This window comes from Dermochelys coriacea, chromosome 3 (assembly GCF_009764565.3).
Source record: "Dermochelys coriacea isolate rDerCor1 chromosome 3, rDerCor1.pri.v4, whole genome shotgun sequence".
Classification (NCBI taxonomy): domain Eukaryota; kingdom Metazoa; phylum Chordata; order Testudines; family Dermochelyidae; genus Dermochelys; species Dermochelys coriacea.
Window position 1 is genome coordinate 124,987,505 of NC_050070.1, and position 23,741 is coordinate 125,011,245.

General features: G+C 39.5%; 1 protein-coding gene across 18 annotated transcripts in view; it reads left to right on the plus strand.

Annotated features, from left to right (window-relative positions):
- The window catches only part of QKI (QKI, KH domain containing RNA binding), a 338,812-nt gene that overhangs the window by 24,656 nt on the left and 290,415 nt on the right, over positions 1–23,741 (plus strand). The gene's annotated exons all lie outside the window — the stretch shown is intronic.

Sequence of the window (23,741 nt, forward strand, 5' to 3'; positions counted from 1 at the left end):
AATGGGAGCTCAGGGCAGTCAGGGTCATGGAGCTGATCGCTCAAGACCTACATGTTAACCACCTTGCAACCCCTGAGGGGTCATGACCCTCAGTTTGAGAACCCATGATGTAGAGGGCCCAGCTGACCCCAAATCCCGTCACTCCTATAACAGTTGCTGGATCTGCTCTTCTTGCATTTTTAAGGGGTCTCAGTGCACTGTGTACTTTTATTGGGAATAGTTGGTGTCATTCAGGTGGTTAGTTGTTTAGTTTTTTACCATCCCAGGGTTTTGATTGACCTGGTGCTGAGGGATGCCTTGGTCACCAGGCTTCAAGTCATGCATTTCCTGCAATAAGGCTATCCCTGTAAGCAACCCATGCTCAGGTTTCTTGAAGTTCTTCAGGGAAACTCATATTGGAGAGCACTGCCAAATTTGCAGGTACTTTCAGCCTAGCACAAAGAAAGATTGTGAAGCCAAATTAAAGGTTCTACTCATAGTGCTGTTGAGACCTCCATCTGAGCCAGGTTGGTAAGACTCTCAGGGTTGGTAAGGAGTGTGCCTCCTACCATACCAGAGACTTGACACCACTTATGATCCCCAGTGCCTAAGAGGCATAAGAAGCAGATGGCTGAAAGGGGGAGCCGGCTTGTTAAGAGTATGTTGGTCAGGTCTTACTAGATAGCAGAAAGCCCTCCACCAGGGCCACCTACCTATAAAAATGGAAGTGGGTCTCTATCTGGGCTTGTTAAACCAGAGTGTTACTGGTTGCATTCGTCCACCCAACAAATATTCAACTATCTGCTGTGTCTGAAACAGCAAGGCGTAGCAATTTCCTCTAGCAAGGTTCAACTGGCAGCAATATCGGCTTTCCACGCTCTCACATAGATGTTCCGTTTGTTCTGATGACATGACAATTAGATTCCTTAAAAGCCTGGAAAGATTGTACCCTCAGGGAGCCAGTTTCCCCTGGGGACTTGAACTTAGTTTTGTCTAAACTTATGGGACCATCATTTGAGCCTCTAGCAATGTGTCTCTGATTGCACCTTTTCTGGAATGTTGTTTTCCTGACAGAAGAGTTGCCCTCACATTTGAGCCACGGAACAGTCTTCTTTAAAGATTTAGTGTACTTACGCCCTCATGCAAGGTTTCTCTTTAAGGTAGTTCCAGATTTTCGTATCAATCAATTTACTTACCGGTTTTACCCACAGCTACGTGCAAATAAGGATGAGCAACGGCTACCCACATTGGATGTGAGATAAGCACTGATATTCTACATAGACAGGACCAAACATTTTAAATGGTTCACCCAACTGTTCATGGCCATAGTGAACAGCATGAAAGGTCATCTAATTTTCATACAGGGAATTTTGTCTTGGATAACTTTTTGTATCGTGTTATGATCTGGCAGGTGTGTCTCTTCCAGACAAGCTGACTGCCTACTTCACAAGCATCCTGAATGGCATTCCTAGTGCAGATCCCCATCCTGGACATTTGCAGAGCAGCAACCTGGTCATGGGTGCGTGCTTTCTCCTTCCATTATGTCATCACTCAGTACTCCAAGATGATGCAAAATTTCAACGAGCTATACTGCAGCCCATGTGTACTTGAACTCGAGTCTCTCCACCTATTTAACTGTTTGGGAAGTCACCAAGAGTGGAATTCACATATGCAATCGCTCGAAGAAATAAAAATGCTTACTAAGCTTTTGTAACTGTTGTTTGAGATGTGGTGCACGCGTCCATTCTACAACCTGTCGTCCTACCCTTCTGTATTGGAGTTTCCAGAAAAGCTACTGAAGGTGGTCAGCTGGGTGCTGTATAGAGACTGCAGTGGCTCATAGCAGCAGTGTGTGCTCAATCCGCCCCAACAGGAACCACAGGGGGAAAATTTCCAATGACTGTGGGCAGGAATGGATATGTGCAACATGTCTCAAAGAACACCATTACAGAAGGTTAGTAACTGTTTTGTTCCTTCCCTAGAAGTAAAGTTAATGTAATAAGAGTGCTTGTAAGTACACTAGTTAAAGAAAATAGCTGTTCTGTATAGGTACCTTTATGGGCCTTATCACTGTGGTATTTTGGAAAATTCTTGTGTAAGATGTGCAAGCTAATCATCAAAACAGTACCAAGAGTGCATAAACTGGATTGGTTTTTTCACCCTCACATCAGATGTGTTCTGCTCACGGCTTACTCTTCAGAAAATAGAGTAGTTCCATGAAACCTTAATATGGATCTAGATGTTCTCTCAGGAGTTTCCATTTGACCCCTTGTCTTCAGTATGATATTGCCTTTCCCTGCAGGTAGAATTTTTGGTAGTTATGACAGGCCATATAGTTTTAGAATTTAAAGTTGTAGTGACTTCCCTTTTGATATTTTCAGTCTGACAGTTTAGTATTTTGATCCAGCGCTTATTTCATGTGTCAGCTGTTATTGATTACAAGTAGTAGTCTTTGCATTTTTCTGCCCAAATTCAAAACTTTCTAAAGAAAAGCAATGACATTTGCTGGATGTGTAAAACAAACATTAAAGAAAATTGCAGCGCTTCTTGTTCTGTGCTATCTAGGTATAAGAGAAAATAAAGCCTTAAATAAAGCCTCATTCTGTAGTAAGGCTGCTAAAATTTTGTGTCAAGGAATCCTTCAAATCAAAAAGGCTACATTTCAAACTTTACTAGATCAATGCAGCATCAGCATCATAGGTAGAGAAATCCTCTTTCAAGAGGAAACTTACAAAGTGGCCACATGACAAATCTCATGTCAGTCACTATTTGATCTGCATGCTGCAATCGGTGTCTGGTACTGCATTCCATAGTACCACATCAATTAGACACAAATTATTGATTATGTAAATAGATTTGTTTATAAAGCCATTGATGGGGTGTCACAGCTGTTAAACCCCATTTTTTAACGACAAAGCTGACTGATCAAGAAAAATAAATCTGTTTACCTGACTTCTCTTCTCCAAATATCTAGGTTCCCCATTCCATCCTTAAGTTGGAAAGAGGGCATCTAATTTTCCCCTGGGCTCTCTGGCCTTCCCTGAAGGGTATTTCAGTGGAAATTTAAATAGTAAAGGTTCATAATTTGAGTTTGTGAGACATCTTTCAGCTTTGCAAGCAGTCTCACTAGGGATTTTCCCAGAAGTTTTCCAAGCCTTTTTCCCATTTAATGACTAGTGTGATCCTGTCTTGTAAAATGAAGAGCAGAAAACTCATTCAGTGTTGAATCTGGCTGTTCAGAGAAATCTGGTAAGCATATTTCTTTCCATAGGTTTTCAGTCAAGTCAAACACTTCTGTTTAATAAGATCAAATGGCTCTGTCTGTGCTGGACTGATTCTCTTGATAACATGCTTCCCAGATATTTTGACGAGGTTAATCCTCATTTATAATTTAAAGAATTAGTCTCAATTATACACCAGAGGAAGTAAGAAATAAAGACCTTACTGAATACGGCACTGCTAATAATTTGTTTGTCTATTAGAAAGTTGAGTTAGACATGTGCTGAATTACAAATATCAGTTGTTAAACGTGGCCAGATTGCTGTGCCAGCATTTAAGAGTCTTATTACTGTGTGAGTGTGATGAGACAGAATAGCTCCCTTTCTATTTTAAGCTGCTTTTCAGGTCCATTCATCCCTCTTTTTTATCTAGAAAACTGAAGTTTGGTTATGATAAGGCACCCGGGGTGTGTGTGGTTTTTTTTTTTTTTAAAATCTAAAAAAACACCCGGTTGTAATGGTTCCCCTGTGTATCTCACATTTGTATGATAGATCCTTGATGCTCCCACCTTGATTTGAGCCACTGAGGTCAAGGACACTCCTGATTTAGACCAGCTTAATCTGCTTGGATAAATCCAATGCATACAGTTTTTGAACTTCCCATTTTTGTAACTCATGGGACAGGAATACCATACTGAGCCGGCAGCATGGCTGGGACTGTTCAGTGATTGCTTTGGACCCTCAGGAGCAGTGCGATCAGCCAGGCTGGAGCAGGAGTGGGGCTTGCCTGGCAGGGGCTCCTGTGTTGGACTGCTGAGCTCTTCCCCTGCCACAGGGGACTCATCCACCTTCCCTCCTGGCAGGAGCCCTCTAGCCAGGCAGCATAATGCTGTTTTCCCCCTCAGCTTCCCTCCTCTCCCTGCTGGATTGGAGCAGGAAACTTTGACATTTTTTTAGCACACGGCTGGACTGCAGCTGTGTGCTAATTGGGCCGCATGCAGCCCAGTGGCCATGGGTTGAGAACCACTGTCTTGCACTCTCATTTACTCTATACTGTAATATTCTGTGTGTGTGTTAGGGCTAAGTAAATCAGTTTACTCTGCTTCCGTGATTGATATGGTGATAGTGGAAATTATTACAAGCTTTGCTTAGAATTATTGTTTACACCTCAAAAAGACAAGTTGCAATAAATATAAATTGTATAGTAAATTGTGACCAATCCACAAAGAGGAAGACTATTCCATGAAATACTTAGTTTTCATGCTGCCATATATAATTAAACCAAAATCTGTTTTTAAAAAAATGAAGAGGCTCTCTTCGGGTATGTCTACACTTAAAATGCTATAGTGGTGCAGCTTCAGTGTAGACACAACTTATGCCGACAGGAGGGCGTCTTCTGTCACTGTAGGTAAAATCCACCTCCCCCGGAGGCTGAAGCTAGGGTCAATGGAAGAATTCTTCTATCAATCTAGTGCTGTCTACAATTAGGTGTTAGTTCAGTATTGCTGCATGTCTCGGGTGTGGATTTTTCACACACCCCAAGAGACGTAGATCTAAGGATGTCAATTCCTAGTGTAGACCAGCTCTTCGTATAGTTCTCTTTAAAACATTTTACCTTTTTGGTGGATTTATGCTGAATCTAATTTTTTTTTTTTAAGGGAAGTAGCTTCCTTTTGCTGACATTAAGATCACTCCATTAATATCTGGCATTAAAGTATAAAGAGAGAATCTTTGCTTTATAACCTTTATATTTCTGTAGCTTCTAATGTTCATTGGTCTCTAATGAAATAATCTTAAAATAGTTTCCCTAGGGGTCTCCTCCTTCCTAGGACAGATAGTGTGATTCTCTGTGTCCTCTATTTTTAATTGAGCATTTTATTGCTTCTTTCATAAGTGCAGCAGGAATCCTTTAATTTCAGGACCTTTTGGAAGTCCAGTCATCTTTAACACTTTTCAGTTATGGTTCTTGAGATCTCCCAGTTGGTTGGCAGAGGGCTGGACTAGATGACCTCTCCAGGTCTCTGATTGTGTGACTTACCTTTGCTATTGTGGTGTTCTGTTACCTGGCTGTGTTAGGTCTGTCCAGAGGTTCTCAGTCTTTTCTAATCTTCTGTAATAACTATGAAAGTTTTTTGAAGTAATAGTGTGCTAACTGAATTTTGCCATTTCTGTTGCTCAACATGCTCCTTTTTAGATCATTGTTGGCTGAGCTTGAGGCCCCACACTCCGTATAATCACATCTGTTTATCTCTATATGTAATGTGATAACTTTTGAAAGCAACATTTGATCAGGTCCAAAATTTCAGCCCACTGTTGCCTAGAACTTCCCTGAATCTGTTTGTCATGATTAAATAGTTTCTTTGAGGGACTTCATGAAAAAGTTTTTGAAAGTCCAAATTTTCAGCTGGTTCTCAGTTATCCACTGTTTCGCTGACATGCTCAAAAAATTGAGGCATGATTTTTCTGTGATTTATTCCTCTTGTCAGTGTGTGTGTTTAGAATTCTGTTTTAGGTTTATTTCAATTTATTAATCTGATACAGGAACTCAAATTTATATCCTCTGATCCTGGTGACTTGTTCAGTTATAAATTTATTCCAGTACAATTTCTTTTGATGCCTCAATCTGACTGAATCTCCTCTTACTACCTGGAACAGGCAGAGTAATAGGAAACTGCAGATGGATACATACAGCTAATTAAATATTATTAAAAAAAGGGCTACTCGGAGCTTTCATGCATCATATAAATGTCTGTTAACTTTGAATATTTGGTTATGTATATTAAGGCAGAACACTGTTTTAAGACCAGGGTCTGCCAAGAAGAGAAAACAATGTCTCCAGTACTGCACATTTAAATAACTGAAAAACAGCCTACAATGTGTGTGGGGAACCATTAAAGTATGCTTCTAGTCCTGCCAAATGCTGCCCCTCCCTGCATGAAGGAAATAGGTGGAGGAGAGTAGGGATAGAGGGTTGGAGCTTTTCTCTTTGGTGAAGAGAAGCAGGGGAGATGGAGAAAATGGGAAGATCAATATGGGAGGGAAGAGGATGGAACCAAAATGATCGGCTTCTCTTCCTGTTTTCTTTCTGCGGGCTCCGGTTTCTCAGATGAAGGGGTGAGATGATGCACAGCAGTTTGTAGTGAGAGTGGAGCAAGGTGGCAGTTACTGCTTATGCAAAAAACAAATTGTGGTGCAAAGATGAGTTTCCCAGATACTACTAACTTGAGTTTTCATAAAAGGACTTAAACATGGGTTTGAGACTTGTAATTGTTCAAATATCAACTATTTAGACATATTTTTAAAATCTTAAATTCCTTGGAATGAAGGGGGGGGGGGGAAATCTTCAGCTGGTACAAAACACAGCAGCCAGTTTGCTCAGCAACTCGGGTCACATCTCGCTCCAGAACTCATCTCTGCACTGGCTGCCCAATGATAAGTCTAATTAAAAGGTCCCTTTCCTAATACTGAAAACCCTCCATAGCATTGACTCCAGTCAACCAAAAGGGGAAACTTGTGAATACAGGAAACAACTTTCTTGGGAACCGAAGCTGAACTTTGGAACTTGCTCCCTCAAGAGCTAAGGATGACGCAGTATGCAAAACCCTTTTCTTGAAACTGCTTTTCCCCCATTGGCTGCTCTTCACACAATCTGTAAGTGGATGGAAGGGGTGGGAGCAGGAGAATGTATCGGTGAACCTTTCAAGCTACTCTTGAAGGTTGGTGGGTGAGGGGAAAGATGGTTTAATTATTGCAAGGTACTTGGAGCCTTACGTGATCTAAATATCTAAATTCTCAGGATATGTCTACACTTAAAACCACTTCAGTGTAGATGCTACCTATGCCTGTAGGAGGTGTTTTCCTGTTGGCTTGGGTAATAAACTTCCATCGACCCGCTACCACCTCTCAGGGAAGAGCTCTTCCATCGACCTAGTGCTGTCTACATCAGGGATTAACCATGGTCTTAACTATGTCTCAGTGCTGTTGATTTTTCACCCCCCCCTGTCCCTCCCCGGAGATGTAGTTATGCCGGTGTAGGTTCCCAGTGTAGATCAACTCTTTCATTATCCTTATTTACCCTAACAAGTCTATTTTTTTTTTAAATAAACCTTTTTGCCTAGAAGTAGCTGCTCAACACAAGTCCACTGAAATACCTGTATCTGAGATTGTTTAGCTATTACTTTCAGGGAAAGATGGTTTCAAAAGCTAGTTCTTTGCTTCGTTTGATTCTTCTAAATTCTAGTTAGATAAATCTAAACTTTGACATACTCCGATGAGCAGTTTATTCAAGAAGAGTATATATAGTCCTTTGCTTAGAGTAGGCCTTAAGGGTGAGATTTTCAGAAGTGCTCACAGTTGGCCTAACATTGCTCCATTGAAGTCAGTGGTAGTCTTACCACTGGCTTCAAAGAAAGCGGAGTTAAGGCCCATCGTGAGTATTGTGAAAATACCACTTTGAATGTGTAGGTGGTATTGATTTAGCTATAAATGCTTAAGGAAGGCTGTCGAAATATAAAAGTCATTGTTTGACATAGCATCCCAAATATAAGCTGAGTACTTCACACTCTGTTGAGAACTTTGTAACTTGTTCATGCCAAGCTCTTTTCAGGTAGAACCCAAGCAAGAAAGGACTTGCTTGAAAAGGCCACATAGACAAGCCTTGTGTCTTGTATTTACATAATTAAAAATTGTCCTTTAAAATTGGGTGAAAGCATGAGTTAATTTGTAAAGTAAGACAGTAAGCTCACATTTTTTGTTTAGTGTACTTTGTGTTGGTTTTAACATCTGTGGTACTTGTTCCTCTCTCTGTATTAGGGATTAAATTTCTAGATCAATTCACTAACTTTAATTTGTTCAACCCTGGACAGAGCCAGGAATCACTTCAAACTGTTGGATTGTCACCTGGAAGTGCAAACCTGACTTGTTGTGGTATGTTCTCATAGGTCTGCATGGTGCATTGAGTTGGAAGGTATAGTAAGAAGCATTAGCTAGCAGTGTTGTTGTTGAGGTCACTTCTAGTATTGGGTACAGATAAGTTTTGGGTTAAACATAACTGTTTCAAGAGTGTAATGCTAGAAGTTTCTAGAGTCTTAACGCTCGTAGTAATTTGTATAGGAAAAAGTATATGGGGGGTCAGATGAAGCAAGAGAGGCCTAAAAGATGTAATTTATTTGATAAGAAACTGCATCTTTTGTCAGCTGTAGGCAAAAAGCATTTTTATTAATTATCTAAATATAGAAACAAACTGGGGCATTGTTTATTTAAAATGTTGACTCCTATTTGTCAATATAGAAATACCAACTTGCTATGACATATATTTACAGTGACTACACTGAGGAATGTGAGACCCTAGTAGTCTTGTTAAAAATACTTTAATTTTTAATTTGTAGTAAGTGATGTAACTGAAAAGCTTTTTTTGCACAGCAGTTTTGTTGGCACTTAGTCAAGATAATGCAAAATGATAAAATTGAAACAGCAAATTTTGCTGAAGCCATTTGATTTGCATGCATGGATGAGTATGAAGTGGATAATGTCTTCATGTGTTCTTCATACATTAAAGAAACCAAGTACTGAAGCACAATTTCTGAAAACTCCTTCGTTCGGGTCACCTTTTAATTTTTGGAATTTTGTGGTATTTAAGAGTTAGCATTAAGGTAGCAACATTAACACAGCCTTTCAAAATTCTCGTGAAAATTTGCTCACCAAGAGGGAATCTATTCACACGGTTTTTACAAAAGGAATAAAATTAATGAGATTTCACTCTGTTTTTTTTTTTAAAACTTTTTGTCTAGGCAAGTAGAACTTTTTCCACTGCATTAATACTGATTTTTTTTTTTCCACATGGACTATAAATAACTGATATTCCCTCTTAGTTTCCAATATTTGCTTTGAGGTTTTGCAGTGTTATGTTTCAACATCCACAAAACTTAACTCATTGTCCTCCTTCATATTCTTTCTTAAAACTCTCCTTTGCCATGATGCCTACAAAAAACTTGATGGTAGGTACAGCTGGTGCACTTTTACCACTGCCTATCATGATGGACCAATATTGTGTCTTTCATTTTTTTCCCACGTCTGTCTGTATCTACGTGACTCCTGTGCTATGCTTTGTTCATAAGCTCTTTAGGTCAGGGACCATCTTTTTGCGTTGTGTTTATGCAGCACCTAGCATGATTGTGTCCTGGACCTTGACTAAAGCTTCTAGGTGGTAGGGTAATACAAATAATTGATACACAGCTTTTGGGTCGTATGCAGTTAGAGTTCTAGTGGCAATCAGTAGATAAGGAGAAAGTGAAAATTTCGTTGTCAGGGAATAGTTTAAAACTTACTGTACTCATGAGTTTCATTAATCAACAAATTGTGATTATGCTTGTATGTTTCACATTAAAATGAACTGTGGGGAAAACAATGAAATGGACACTTGAGACCCTTTATGGTCTTCAAACTTAGAGTAGTGAGGGAAGAAAACTGCAAGCTGCATTACAAAAAGTGTTAATCAGAGAAAATAATGTAGTGTGGATTACTGTGTTACTGATGCATGTCTCAGGTGCACTGTTAATTACAAGGCTGAAGAGCAGCCCTAACCACTGAATGTACCAATGGCCTGTTGCACATCTGACAGAACTTGCTACTATTTAGTGATGCTCTTTCATGTTTGCACTAATCTCATCCCCCTCCGCACTTTTTGGTGTTATATGGAACATATTATTCCACACAGAAAAATAATTCTATAAGGGTAACTTGACAATAGAGAAACATGTTAAACACCCATTTTTCTCTGCTATACCATAGATCTAGTTTTATAAACTTTACCAGGGCCATTCATGTATCTTCACTTTCGATAGCAGTTTGTGATCCTATAGTCATTTTTAATTCTCATTTTCTATAAGAAAATAAACTATTATGCTGAAATGAGATTTTGTAAAATAGCAGTCACTAGTGACCAGAGAAGCAAAATTACTTCCTCCTTTTTTCCTCCTATCTCCCTTTCTTCCCTGCCTCTGTTTTCCCCCTTCCAGTACAGTTTAATTGAAAAATAATCAAGTTTTTAGCAGATGCTGCAGGCCAGGTGGCAGAAGGGGAGTGGCTGTTTGTTTTTTTTTTTAAAGCATTTCTGCCGAAGGAGCATAGGAAATGTTTCTTCAAAAGGGAATTGTTTCTCCCTGCAGTGGAGACATGGGGAGGAGTGGAGAACAGGATGTGAGGGATGGTAGAGAAGCCAACGGAGAAGGTAAGCCTAAATGGCTATTTGAGGTTTCATCTGCTTTTGTAGCCAAACCCTGTTAAACTCTACAGCTATTGCATTGAATGGAGGAAAGAGATTATGGTCTTTCCCCAAATTCCTTTGTTTTTATACTCATTTAATGTAATAAGCATTAAAGTTTTCCTTCCTTTTGCTGATGTGGCCTCAGCAGCATAACATATGCATTGGTGCATGACTATGATATCAAAAAGGCTCACCTGTCATAACATAGTTTTGGGCAATTGTTGTTGAAAATTGTTGTTGTTGAAAGCCATATTTTACATATTAAACTTAATTGTAAAGCTTCGTCAGTTCCATACCAATATACTATATTAAAAAGCAGAGTTGCATCTTGACTGATTTGAACCCTCCTGTATAAGCCAAAGGATTAACTCGTGTTTAGAAAGGAACTTTGACTATAGGCAGGTTATTCCATAATGGTTGATTATACAGAATTTACTTTCCTTTGGAGCATGTGTTACTGGTTGCTGTCAGACCAAAAACTAGATGTACAGTTGGTCTGATCCTGTATGACAATCCCAATGTTTCTAGTACATGTTAGTTTATTACATATCTTGTTGCACATACATGCCTGAAGGAAACAGCATATTCTGATGACTAAAATGTATAAGGCACTAAATCCTTCAACTCCTTATTTTGTGGTTGTAGCTACTGAACTGTGGAATATTGCATATTGTATGTTTGGTTTTTTTGCCTCCTCAACCCCAGTTTTTAGATTGGAAACTTCCAGTACAATGTTCTATGGTATGGCAGAAGTTTTGATCATACTTACTCTAAGCAAAGCTGATAGCTCTGCTTATTAAGGTTGCCCAATGCTTCCCATTATAAGACCCTGCTTTCAGTTGCTTGGAACTTTGCCAAACTTGAGGCCATTTGGACTAAAACTTTCCATCTGCTGGCACCAACAAAGAGCACCAGGTAGGATTCATCTCCAGTGGTACTGGCCTGATTCCATAAGGATCTGCCAACCACTAAGTAAGTGGAGGCACCAGATCTGATGGCAATAACTACAGGACACCTTGCATTCCAGGACAGACTGAGATTTATACCTCCTTGGAGGATATCTACGACTTCCCTTATCCAAATTCTCCTTGGCTTCCAGGTCATTCCTTCTGAGAGACGTTTCAACACCAGAAGAGGAAACCACCTTGAAGAGAAGATGCTATTCACCTACTGCCAGTGAGCTGGAATCACCAACTGGCACCAACAGTAGTGCTGACGGAACTGGATCCAAGCTCTTTGTTGGCTGAATCTGGTTTCCAGGATGAACTGTCACTGCCACAACAGGAGGTTGGCCCAGGCAGGGCTTCTAGACTGCTCTCTGCCCAGATAAGCTTACGCTCCAAGGGACCGCAGGAACCTGATGCCTTGGGGTTCCTGCAACCAGCATTTGGACATACTGGCTCTGGGGCCCATGGGATACTTATGCACCCTGGGTCTGTGTGTGTGTCACCAATTCTCTTCTCCTAAACAGCAGCAACCAACTCTTCTGGAATGTACAGAAGAGGAAGACATCGAACTAGGTCCATTGGGACGGAACCGACAGGCATTTTGTCATTCTTGTCTGGTTAAGCTGTCTCCCAGTCCCCTCCTTATGACTACACACAATACCAAAAACTCTTGCAGAGGGGAACTTCATGTCCACTTGAGGAGACCCATGATATACAGCATAATCTCCTCGACATTCTGCACTTCACTGTTCCCAATAGAGTGGCTCTTCCAGTAAATGAGGCCATCATGGAACCAGTTAGAGAGGTCTGGCACACACCTGCATCATGCATTCCTATCCCTAAAAGGGCGAAAAGACAGTTATTCCTGCTAAAGGAACAGAATTTTTGTTAATTTGCCTTGTTCTCAAGTCCTGAGTAGTGCAAACAGTCACAAAAAGATCCGAGCAGTAACACCCCCAAGACCATCCTTGTGGACAAGAGTGCAGAACGCCTTGACCTGCTGGGGAGGAGAGTATTCTCATCCACCAGCCTTCTGTTTAGAATTGATAACTACTGTTAGTGAAATACAATTTTTATAAACTACTCTAAATTCCTGGAGTTTAAAAACAAATGGCTTCAGGAGGACCGGGCTCAGTTTCAAGCGCTTATTGATGAGGGTAGACTTGTGGCAAAGACTTTGCTTCAGGCCTCAGTGGATGTGGCCAGTACTGCTAACTAGAACCATAGAATCCCAATAGTAATCTTTTGTGAACTGTGGCTTAACTCTTTGGTGTTCCCTGGAGAGGTTTGGAACACCATTGAGGATCTGCCGTTTTTGAGTCTAATTCTCTAATGAGAAGACAGATGAATCTTTGCACTCATTAAATGACTCCAGCACTGTATTCTGCTCCCTCTGCATTTATACATTGGCCCAGAAGAGAAAACGTGATAAGCAGATATACAAGCCAAGGTCTCTCCAACAGGCGTTCTATGGACTGCCACACAAGCGTCAGAAGAAGCAAGCGCCAAGGTTATGCACTGCCTTCACCTTGATGTCAGCCACCCAATCTCATCCACTGACCAAAGGTTGCTTTTGGCAGGATGCTCGAAAGTTGCGAACCTTCATTGGTGCCATCGCCAACTGATTCCTGAACCTTTGGCTGCCTCGTAAACTTTGTCCACAGCAGAGGGCCATAACAGGTAGTAGATATCCTCCATTCAGACTATACTGTTGAGTTTCTTTTCTGTCCTCAATTTGGGGACCACTCTCATGAGGAGATCTGCTGACAGAGGATTCTCTCCTAGAACAAGGAGCTATAGAATGAGTGCCACTTCAACATCAAGACCAAGGATTCTCCTCCCAATATTTCACAGCTCTCAAAGAAAAGGGAGGATGTGAGACCATACAAATATTTAGCTGATTCAAATTGAGAATTTGCAAATTAAAATTCTGCATGGTTACATTGGTATTGTTGATTTCCATCCTGGATGGGAAAAGGCACATGGGTCAGGACTCTGTACAAGTATGCTTACTTTCATGTGGACAATCATCCATTGAGCCAAAGATTCCTCAGATTTCTGGTAGGACACTGCCAGTTCGGAGCACTCCCATTCAGACCAGTACCAGCTTGAAGGGCCTTCACAAAGGTTGTCTTGGTGGCAGCACAGATGAGACAAAATGGCTATGCTGTCTTCCCAGATCTGGACAACCAGTCCTAACAGGCAAATCCAGATGGCAAGTTCATTTGACAGCTTACCAGTGTTCCTAGGAGCAACCTTAAACTTGATTTCAGTAAGGGCCTACCTTCATATGGACATGTTCCAAGCTATGGAACATGTTTTGCCTCCTTAAGCTATGAACAGCCTGATAAGACAAGTCACTCTCACATCTGGAACGTCAAGCTTTGTCTTTCCCTGCTAGGCCACATGGCCAGAAGTATTTACATAAGGCTGTTTGCCATGCTGTCTCTGTTGCATACAGGGCAGGCTTTGGTTTGTTTGTCAGACAGTACTAATACTTAAGTGACAATCCCCATCAATGTCGCAGCTTCCCTCATTTGGGGGATGAATCCAGAGCAAGTGCACGCCAGAGTCCATTTCCTGACTCCCACACCCAAAGCGACCATAATAGTGGATGCCTCTCTCATAAGCTGTGGAGCCCACTTGGGCGACTGCATGGCACAAGTTACATGGATACCTCAGGAGGCCAAGATGCGTATCAGTCTTCTGGAACTAAGAGCAGTCAGACAGACAGGTCTGGAATGCATTACTCCCACTTACATGGTCCCAACATACCCAGATGATGTCAGGCAACATCACAACAGTCTTAAATAAAAAGGAGCATAAATAAAGAGTGAAATCTCATCTCTGCTTAAAGTGATACACTTATGGAACTGGATTATCCTAAGTCACATCACACTGTTGGTGAGGTACCTCCCAGGTGCACAAATCTCACAGGCAAACAATCTCAGCAGATACTTCATCAGCCGCAAGTAGGAGGTACACAAATCGGTGCTTAAAGGAATCTCCACTCAGTGGGGAATGCCATCTTGGGACTTGTTTGCCTCCCAGATGAACAAGAAGTTCAACATATATTGCTCCCGATTAGTATTAGGTAGGGATTCCAAGCCCTCTACTATTCTGGATAGAGCACATGAGGTACTCCTTTCCTCCATTCTACTGCTGCAGCAGGTTCTGTTGAAGATTTGCCATGGCAAATCTTCAGTCATTTTCATTGCACCCAACTGGCCTGGGCAGTTCTGGTTTCTGGACCTCCTACAAATGTCAACTCATGCTGCCATCAGCATTTGACCCTTTCCAGATCTGTTAACTCAGGACAGTGGGACCAGACTTTCCAATCCAGGGTACCTTCACCGTGGGGCATCAGGTCTAGAGCATTCATGTTCAGAGGCTATTAAACTAAAAGACTCCACTATAAAATGTTATCCAGCTAAATAGAGGTGTTTGTGTACCTGGGCGCAAAAAAATCCATATGTTCTAGACCTTTCACTCTCAAGACTTTGTGCCTTTCTGTTAGCTCACTGCAGGTCCACATAGCAGCAATTAGTGTCTTGTCACCTTGGGTAGATGGCTACACTATTTTTACTCGCCTGATAATGAGATTCCTGTAGGGTCTCATTAGGACCTTCCCATCAGTAGTGAAGCCGACACCACAATGGGAACTCAGTCTTTTACTTTCAGAATCCCCTAGAAAAAAGAAAAGGGGTACTTATGGCACCTTAGACTAACAAGTTTATTAGAGCATAAGCTTTCGTGAGCTACAGCTCACTTCATCGGATGCATACAGTGGAAAATATAGTGGGGAGATCACTATATTTTCCACTGTATGCATCCGATGAAGTGAGCTGTAGCTCACGAAAGCTTATGCTCTAATAAATTTGTTAGTCTAAGGTGCCATAAGTACTCCTTTTCTTTTTACGGATACAGACTAACACAGCTGCTACTCGGAATCCACTAGGCCACCCTTTGAACCCCTGGCGACGTGCTCAGTGTCCCACCTGTCTCTAATTTCTTATTAAAGCTGCAGAGTTTCCAGAAGAGAACCAGGAGCTCCTGATGGAATTGGCCTTCCTTGTTGCTATCCTGTCAGCCAGAAGGTAAATGAGCTGAGAGCACTCATGGCCAACTTGCCATACGCTACTTTTCATAAAGAGAAAGTATCCCTTCGCTTCCACCGGAAATTTATCCCTTTAGAGTTCTGCAAATCAATTCATTTAATAGTTTCCTTTCTGAAACCTCATTCTTCCATTGAGAAGAAGATCCTTCACGCTCTTGATGTCAGATGAGCTTTGGCATTCTACATACAACGAATTTTTAAACTAGTTAGCTTAGGTTATATGATGCTAGAGCAGAACGAACACAGGATCAACTGATATCTGCTCAGAGACTGGGTAGATGTTTGGCTGTTTCTTCCTTTGATCTCACTTAACCATCTCCACCCCCCAACCGCCCGACTGGAGTGAGGGCCCATTCCACTAGAGTACAAGCAGCTTCTGTAGCATCTCTTCAAGAAGTGCCTGTGCTGGACATTTGAAAGGTAGCAACCTGGAATTCCATGCACAGCTTCGTGAAGAATTTATGCTTTGGTCTAACCTCTTCAGCAGACGCAGCCTGTGGAATGACAGTATTGCACACATCTTACTGTTTGCATCTTCTCGCACCCCACTCCGACTTGACTTACTGCTTAGCCGTCGTCCTTGTGTAGAATACACCTAGGGACCAACACTTGGAGTGAAGGTTACTTGCCTGTAGCAGGAGGTACTTTGAGATGTGTGGTTTCTTTCTGTATGCCACTACCTGCCTTTCTTCTATTCTGCTTGTATTCATGGTAGAGAAAGAACTGGTGAGGCAGCTTGTTCGCACTTCCCTTTATATCCTTGGTGCTGAACCAGAGGAGCTCCAGGGCTCAGGTGTGGACCAGTAGACACTACTCAAGATTTTCTGGTCTCAAGCATGTGGTGTGTACCCACATGTGGAATACAGATAGAGATCACACATCAAAGAACCTCCAGTTACAGGTAAGTAACCTCCATTTTTCATAGAAGAAACTTACATGTTGACTACCTGGCTATTGGTGTATATACCATTTCCAAACATTCTAAACTCTGTTGATCTTTCCAGCATTTGGAACAAGGGTTCTTCATGTTTGGTGGATAAATAAAACTCTAGCTCTGTTAAGATAATATTTAAATGAATGTTTTGTTTTCACTTTTGCAGGTGTTGTCTCATGAGTGGTTATGTCCCTTCTTGCTAAGTGCACTGATTAGAGAAAGTTAGTTGCTAGTTTCCCCCCATCTTGGTATTATGTCAAGTCAGATGACTGAACTAATAAATACAAAAGGGTGGATTATAGTAAGATTAGTATTCTAGTGTGTGGTGGTTCAGTTTAACACAAGATTAGGTCTGAAAAATACTCAAGTTTAATGACTTAATACAAACTGTTTCAGTTTGAAGTTAATTTTTGAGATATTGTGAGACTGCGCCTGAGTTAACCATCTAGGACTAAGTTTCTCAACATTTTCAGTGGCTCTGACTTGCAGTTGAAAGGGAATAAAAGCTGCATTTAAACATGAATATTGGAGTATAGGCTTCCAACCATAATTGACAAGCTGTTTTATTTTTCAAAGTTAAATATTCAAATATATATAAGAGGAAATAGTTTCTGAGAAGAAGATTGTGAAACACATTTTATTGCTGCCACTAAAGTTGTACCAAACCCAGGCTGTATTCTAAAGCAGACTAGACTGCATTTTTATTTAAAACAGATATTTTTTTTGGTTATTTTGAACATGAAATTCAAGTTGTAGAATACTTTTCCATAGAAATTCTAAGAATGTAGTTCTTAAGTATTGGTTGATTGTGCATTGCCTTGCATATGAAGAACCTGAGACAAGGGTTTTATTTTTTACCCCTCAGCTTCTCTAAGTGGACAATTTAGAATGAAAACAGCTTTCACTTGTCCGTTGTGAATTTATAAAATGAATTGATTTTTATTTTTTGCGCTATTCACATGCTAAATTTGTATATTTAATCTGTATAATTCATTCTGTGCATGCATTGTGGGCAGAATTTGATAGTGAAACTGAACTTGGTTGCATAAGTGGTGTTCTTTAAGGATTTTCATTTTTTAGCCTAAAGTATGTATTGTGCGGAATTAAATTGTTTACAAACATTTCTCTTTAAAGCTAGGCATATAAATGTTTAAACATAGGCTGCAAAACAGTTGGTAAACCAGCTATGTAAAGATTTGTTTTATCCAATGATAGATAAATGGAGAGGCTAAATTTTATAATGTGGTGATCAAGTCTCAGATGATGCCCATGCTAAGGGAGACCAGCAATTTGACAATTAATACCTTAAAATGTCAGAAATTCATACAACTTGCTGTTCTTCTGTGACAAGCAGCATTTGATTTAAGGCTATCATTCAGTCAGCTGTCCACCCAGTTACTTGAGCTACATGCTGACTGCATAGTTTTTAGTGAAGGTTTCTTGTAACTAAGCAGAGCTGTCATATATGTACAGCTTGGCCATAAGAAGAATAAGAATGGCATATCTGAACATTTGTCAATCTATTTAATGAAACCAAAAATATCTTCCATAGTTAGGCTTGGCAGTATTTGATTATTTTTTTTATAATGGTGGCTATATTGATATTTAAGCTTTGTTTATTTTTATGTATTTAAATTTTCAGTTGTAGAAAATTATTGGGGATATTTAATTTAATGATGAGATTCAGAAAGTTAAGGCTTATAACTATTAAAACGTGAATCGTCAATATATGAAAGGAAATAAACTTAAATCAATCTTTAATAAATTCTCAAGCTGCATTTTTCATTCTTTTCCTGTCTGTAAATTTCAGTCATCGATGGAAGTATTTTTTTTTCTGTGTACAGTGAAGACTTCTACTGACAAAAATGTAATCGAAGCCTATCCATAAACTAAAAACTATGTAGTAACTAATACAGTTGCATTATCTGGTGTCTAATTTGTCACTGTAAGAATTGGCACCTGTCAGCTAAAAAATTGTGCCTATTGCTCCATCCATCCTTTGGACAGAGTGATGGGGCTGCATTTTTTATACCAGGACTAGGGCAAAATTACACAACAACTGTAGTCTGGGGATAGGGAAGAAGATGTTAAAGTGGGAGTGAGCTATCATTAGTCAGTAAATTGTCAGAGTTCATTATTAAGTGAATTGGGAATGTGTGAGGAGCTAGCAGATCCTGTTCCTGTGGATTAAGGCTCTAGTTGAAATGATGAAAGCTGTCAGCCAGCTCAGCCTCTTATGAAATCGTGTTCATTTACATAGACATGCATGGTTTTATAAATATTGGATTGGCTTTATTATTTTGCTGTACCAGCAGATTAAATTAATTGAAGATCTCATTTGAAAACTGAGCCAGTTCTGGAAATAGTGACATGGTGTTTCTCCTTTTTCAGTGTTTGCTGTGTTGCAGTACTAGGTTAATTTTTTGGCAACTCCACTGATCCTGATTTAGATGACGACTAGTAATGCACAAAGAGAAGACAGAGGGATGCTTATATTCAATTTTGCATATCTGATACAGTCTCAGCAAGTTGAGCTGTTATAATAATGCTAATAAGTTCCATTAATAGAGATCTCAAAAGTTGAATGTGATTCTTTGTAAAGAATACATAATCATTCTCAGTGACTCTGATTGTATTTAAATATTTTTTATATTTTACATGAGGAATCTCAGAAGATGTATATGATTCTTACTGTTTTATTTTTATATTTTTGTAAACTCTGAGATGGGCTTGCTATTCTAGTTATGATTCTTTTTCAACAAGTTTAATTCCAATCCTTACTTTAGTTTGGAGATACAAATATTTAAGGTTGAGTAATGTAAACTGTTAAAGCTGATCCCTCCTATTTTTTATTAAAAATCAGAAATAGACTTTCAAATGACTTGCTGTAATTTAATGGCAATGTAAATGATTAAAATAAATATCTAATTTATAGTATTAGAGTGTAGATTACTACTGTGAAAATATCCACTGATTAAACAGCTTGCTCAAACTTGTGGCAGTTTCATAACACCTGCACATAGTTTTTTTGGGTTTCCATAGATATGAGCAGTTATAGACACTTGAAGAAATATCGGAACAATGTTAACTGGAAAGGTCGTATGAGATGCTTTCAAACCAAATGAAGGTTTTCTTGATACGAGTCTGAGAAGGGCAGAAGACATTCATTCTTTTTCGCAAGACTTAAATAGACCCAAGCTTTCATCATACCTTGGGGAATCACTGCTTCTGCCTCAAAGAAAGGGTGAACAATTGAACTAAGTGGAAAAACCTGTTGCACAGATCATCTTGCTATAAAGAATGTCGCACAAACAGCCATTTTCTTCCTCTTCAGGATAGTGGTGATAACCAGGAACGATCTATATTACGGTATGGAAAATACCTATTGGCAAGCTAGTCAACTGACTGGTCAGAGAATGTGAATTGACTGTCTACTGTTTGATCATAGTCAAATATTCCAGGAAGAATGTTCTGATATAGCTGCTGGCCTACCTTTTTGATTGCATCATGGTGCCATTCTTTTATCTTTTAGAACTTTTTTTTCTGGGTTAAAAATAACTTAGTAACATTTTTTTATTATTGGGTCTAAGTATCTAAGGCTAAGCCTACTGGAGACAATAGTGTTACTCTTTCGTTGCTGTTGTAAATATTCTAATAAATTAGTGAGTTAAAATATTGGACCATTTTTGATGTTTTGACCAGTCAGTTGACCGGTTATTTTTGGAATGGTTCAACCCTGAGAAAACCCTTGGGAAAACCTTTTTGCGGTATTGGTGTGAACAGTGGAAATATGTAGATACGTGTCTTGGAATTAAATATCAGAATAACCTGTCCACTCACTGTAGTTATTGTTGATAGAATTTTCATATTGAACTATTGGATCGCTAAGCTACTTGAGAGCAAGGGCTAAATGAGACCATTCAACTTTGAAGACTGAAAAGTAAATTCCCAATCTCTTCAGACTCCACTAATGGTTTTTACACATCTCCAAGGGACTTTTTCCTATGCCCGAACAAAAGAACTATTCTATAAAGTGGAGAAAGGATTCCAGAAAATTACTGTTCCCCAAATAACCATTTATTCTGAGTGATGGTGGAAGAAAAAAGGCAATTCTTTCATCACACAAAGGAGCAAGACAGAAGTGTAGTAACCCTTCCCCAATTCAGAAAATGGTTAGGAAAAAAAAGGCTGAATGATTTTCAAATGAACCCATTGGCAAAACAGCTTGCTTCTGATTTGTATGGTTGTTCACAAATGGAAAATGATAGAACATGCTTTAGACCTGGAGAGTACTGGAGGTTATCAGATCTGGGTCCTTTGTGGTAACTGTTGAAACCAGAGAGCACTGCCTTGTTTGTTAATGAATACTTCCAGTCTGTGTGCATTTTCTCCATACATAACAGGTAAGGCTATTAGTTGTACGTTCAAGTTCTTGTCATTAATGGAATGAGCCACGAGGCTCTCCTCTCCAAGAGAGCCTATAACCTTAACTGTTGTAAATAACATCAGGTTGTCTGATATTTCTCAAGTTCTGGGGGTTTCTCTGACCATGCTTGTTCATCTGTATTTCTAAAATCCACTCTGTGAGGCTTTGGAAAACATCTGATGCACTTATAAAGGTTCTGAGAGTTGGGTATTATGTGTTCAGAATTACATTGAAGAGTCCCTTAATCTTTCAGTCCAGTGTATACTTATAGTGCCAGTACTATCCAGGAAAATAGTCAATGTATCAGTACAAGAGATATGATACACAGACGTAGAGGTTCCATGGGCAAAGTTCACATAGCTTTTGAGAGAACCTCAATCTCAAACTTAACTTTCGGCAGTCAGGCTCAGCATGAGAAATAAAATTCTCCCATCTCCTGGAAAATTTTAGTGGAAGGAAGGAATGATAATCCCCAACCATTAGAAGCATTTGCCAAGAGGAAGAGCATCAGCTTCTTGAGGAAGTGTCTTGGAACATCAGTGGACTAGTATTTTTTTCTTTCTCTCTCATTCACAACATGGAAATTGACTTAGGCTGTCAATTATGACAAATATGACTTTGGCTGTCATAGCATCTGCCTAGAGGGCTGAGAGAACTGGTGCTTCTGTCTTGAATTTCTTCTTTCTTAATTGTTCATCCAGGAGTGTGTGTGTTTTGGACTTCCATTTCAATTAGGACTCTTCAGTATCCAGTTCCTCTACTCTGCTCATGAAAGGGAGTGAAACTCTGAAGTTCAGAAGGAACCCATATGGTTCTTAATCTACTTTAAGTAGTGGTGTTCTTTCCTCCTCATTTCCAAATGCAGCTGATTATTTTTGGAGGGGCTCCAACTAGGGATTTATTTGTTTATATGTATCAAGGCCTGTGTTCTCAAGACTTGTGAAACAATTTGCTCTTACCTAGTAAGGAAGTATGCTTTTTCTGAGTTGAGAATCCAGGATCTTCAGTTGAACTCTTCAAGGTAGTCATTAAGCACTCCTTGCGCATGTTCATGAGTCATGATAGCCTGGTTTTAGTCAAGAGTTTAGAATGGAATTTAGCAGAAAGATGCTCAGGATATTTACTGTCTGTAGCATCTAATGGGCTTGTCCAATAACTTGCACTTATGCACCCTGCCTTCTGCTTTCAGCTGACAGTTTTGTTAATGTGAAATGAGTTGATGGTCTCATTAGTTAGTATTCTTAGTATATCCAAATTGCAATGGGCATCAGTTGGTACCCTGGCCTCAATAGGTAGGATGGAATGGGTATGTAGTCTAGAAATAAAGTGTAGCATCAATAATCTCAAAATATTAATGGCACAGTGTGGGAAAGCAACTGTGCTTACCCTGTTCTGTGGCTTGAAGATGTCTGTCTCCAGGCCTGTCAATGTGGTACTGTTCATGAACACTAAATTCTTTTAAAAGCAAGAAGTAGGAAATCAAGTAAAGGTAAACTGTTTACACAAAAACAGGCATCTCTCTCCATAAAGTTAAAAGCTACAGATAGAACTTACAGAAAATATGAATTAATTCATATCAGTAATCATAGTTTTGCTATCTGAATGTGTAAAATAGGAAGCTTCTTTTAATACCATTATTTAGTAGTCCTTAGAATGGTATGCTACTGTTGCTTAGTTGTCTGTACCTAGTTAATCTTTATTTAGTTATGGAACATTACCAAAGTTAACCACTAAGTAAATACAAAAGGAGTACTTGTGGCACCTTAGAGACTAACAAATTTATTTGAGCATAAGCTTTCATGAGCTACAGCTCATCCGATGAAGTGAGCTGTAGCTCACGAAAGCTTATGCTCAAATAAATTTTAGTCTCTAAGGTGTCACAAGTACTCCTTTTCTTTTTGCGGATACAGACTAACAGGGCTGCTACTCTGAAACCTGTAACTAAGTAAATGGATCACAATTCAGGGTATAAATAAAATTTATGTATACAATCAAGAAGCAACTAAAATTAAGTGTTGAATTTGGCCATCTTTGCTTTGAGGGGACTGGGACAACAGAGTAAGTGGTCATATTTTAATCACTTCAAAACCCAATAATAACAATACAAGTCTTTTATGTATACAGCCCACTGTAGTGGTCATGCTGAAGAACTTGTCCAGTGAAAACTGGAGAATAGTTGACACTGTTAACCTAATTCATACTGCCAGGAAACTTTATACCAAAACTGAACAGTAACAATTTACTCACAATAACTGTTTTGTCATTTTGACTTGTCCGATGTTCTTGCTTTTGAATAGTCAAGAAGTTGACTACTGTGTTGGATTTCCTTTCATTATAGAAACATTTTTAACTTCAATTTGGACCTTAAACACCCAATTGCCTTGATTAGAGAGACTTTATTTTGTTTAGGTTTCAGAGTAGCAGCCGTGTTAATCCGTATTCGCAAAAAGAAAAGGAGTACTTGTGGCACCTTAGAGACTAAAATTTATTTGAGCATAAGCTTTCGTGAGCTACAGCTCACTTCATCGGATGCATTTGATGCATCCGATGAAGTGAGCTGTAGCTCACGAAAGCTTATGCTCAAATAAATTTTAGTCTCTAAGGTGCCACAAGTACTCCTTTCCTTATCTTGTTTAAGCATTGTTTTCTGTCTCAGCTGGTCCTGGACCATCATTCTGCTCATAGCCAAATGCTTAATTTTTCGCAGCAGTTAAGGTTGAAGATGTGAAGATAGTGTAACTTAGTTGGTGTGATGGTGTACGTTAGTTAGATTGTGTGGCAGTGGGTTATTGAGTGGATCACTTAACTATTTACATATGGACTTTTTAAAGATTTAGAGTTTTTGTAAAATGTAGT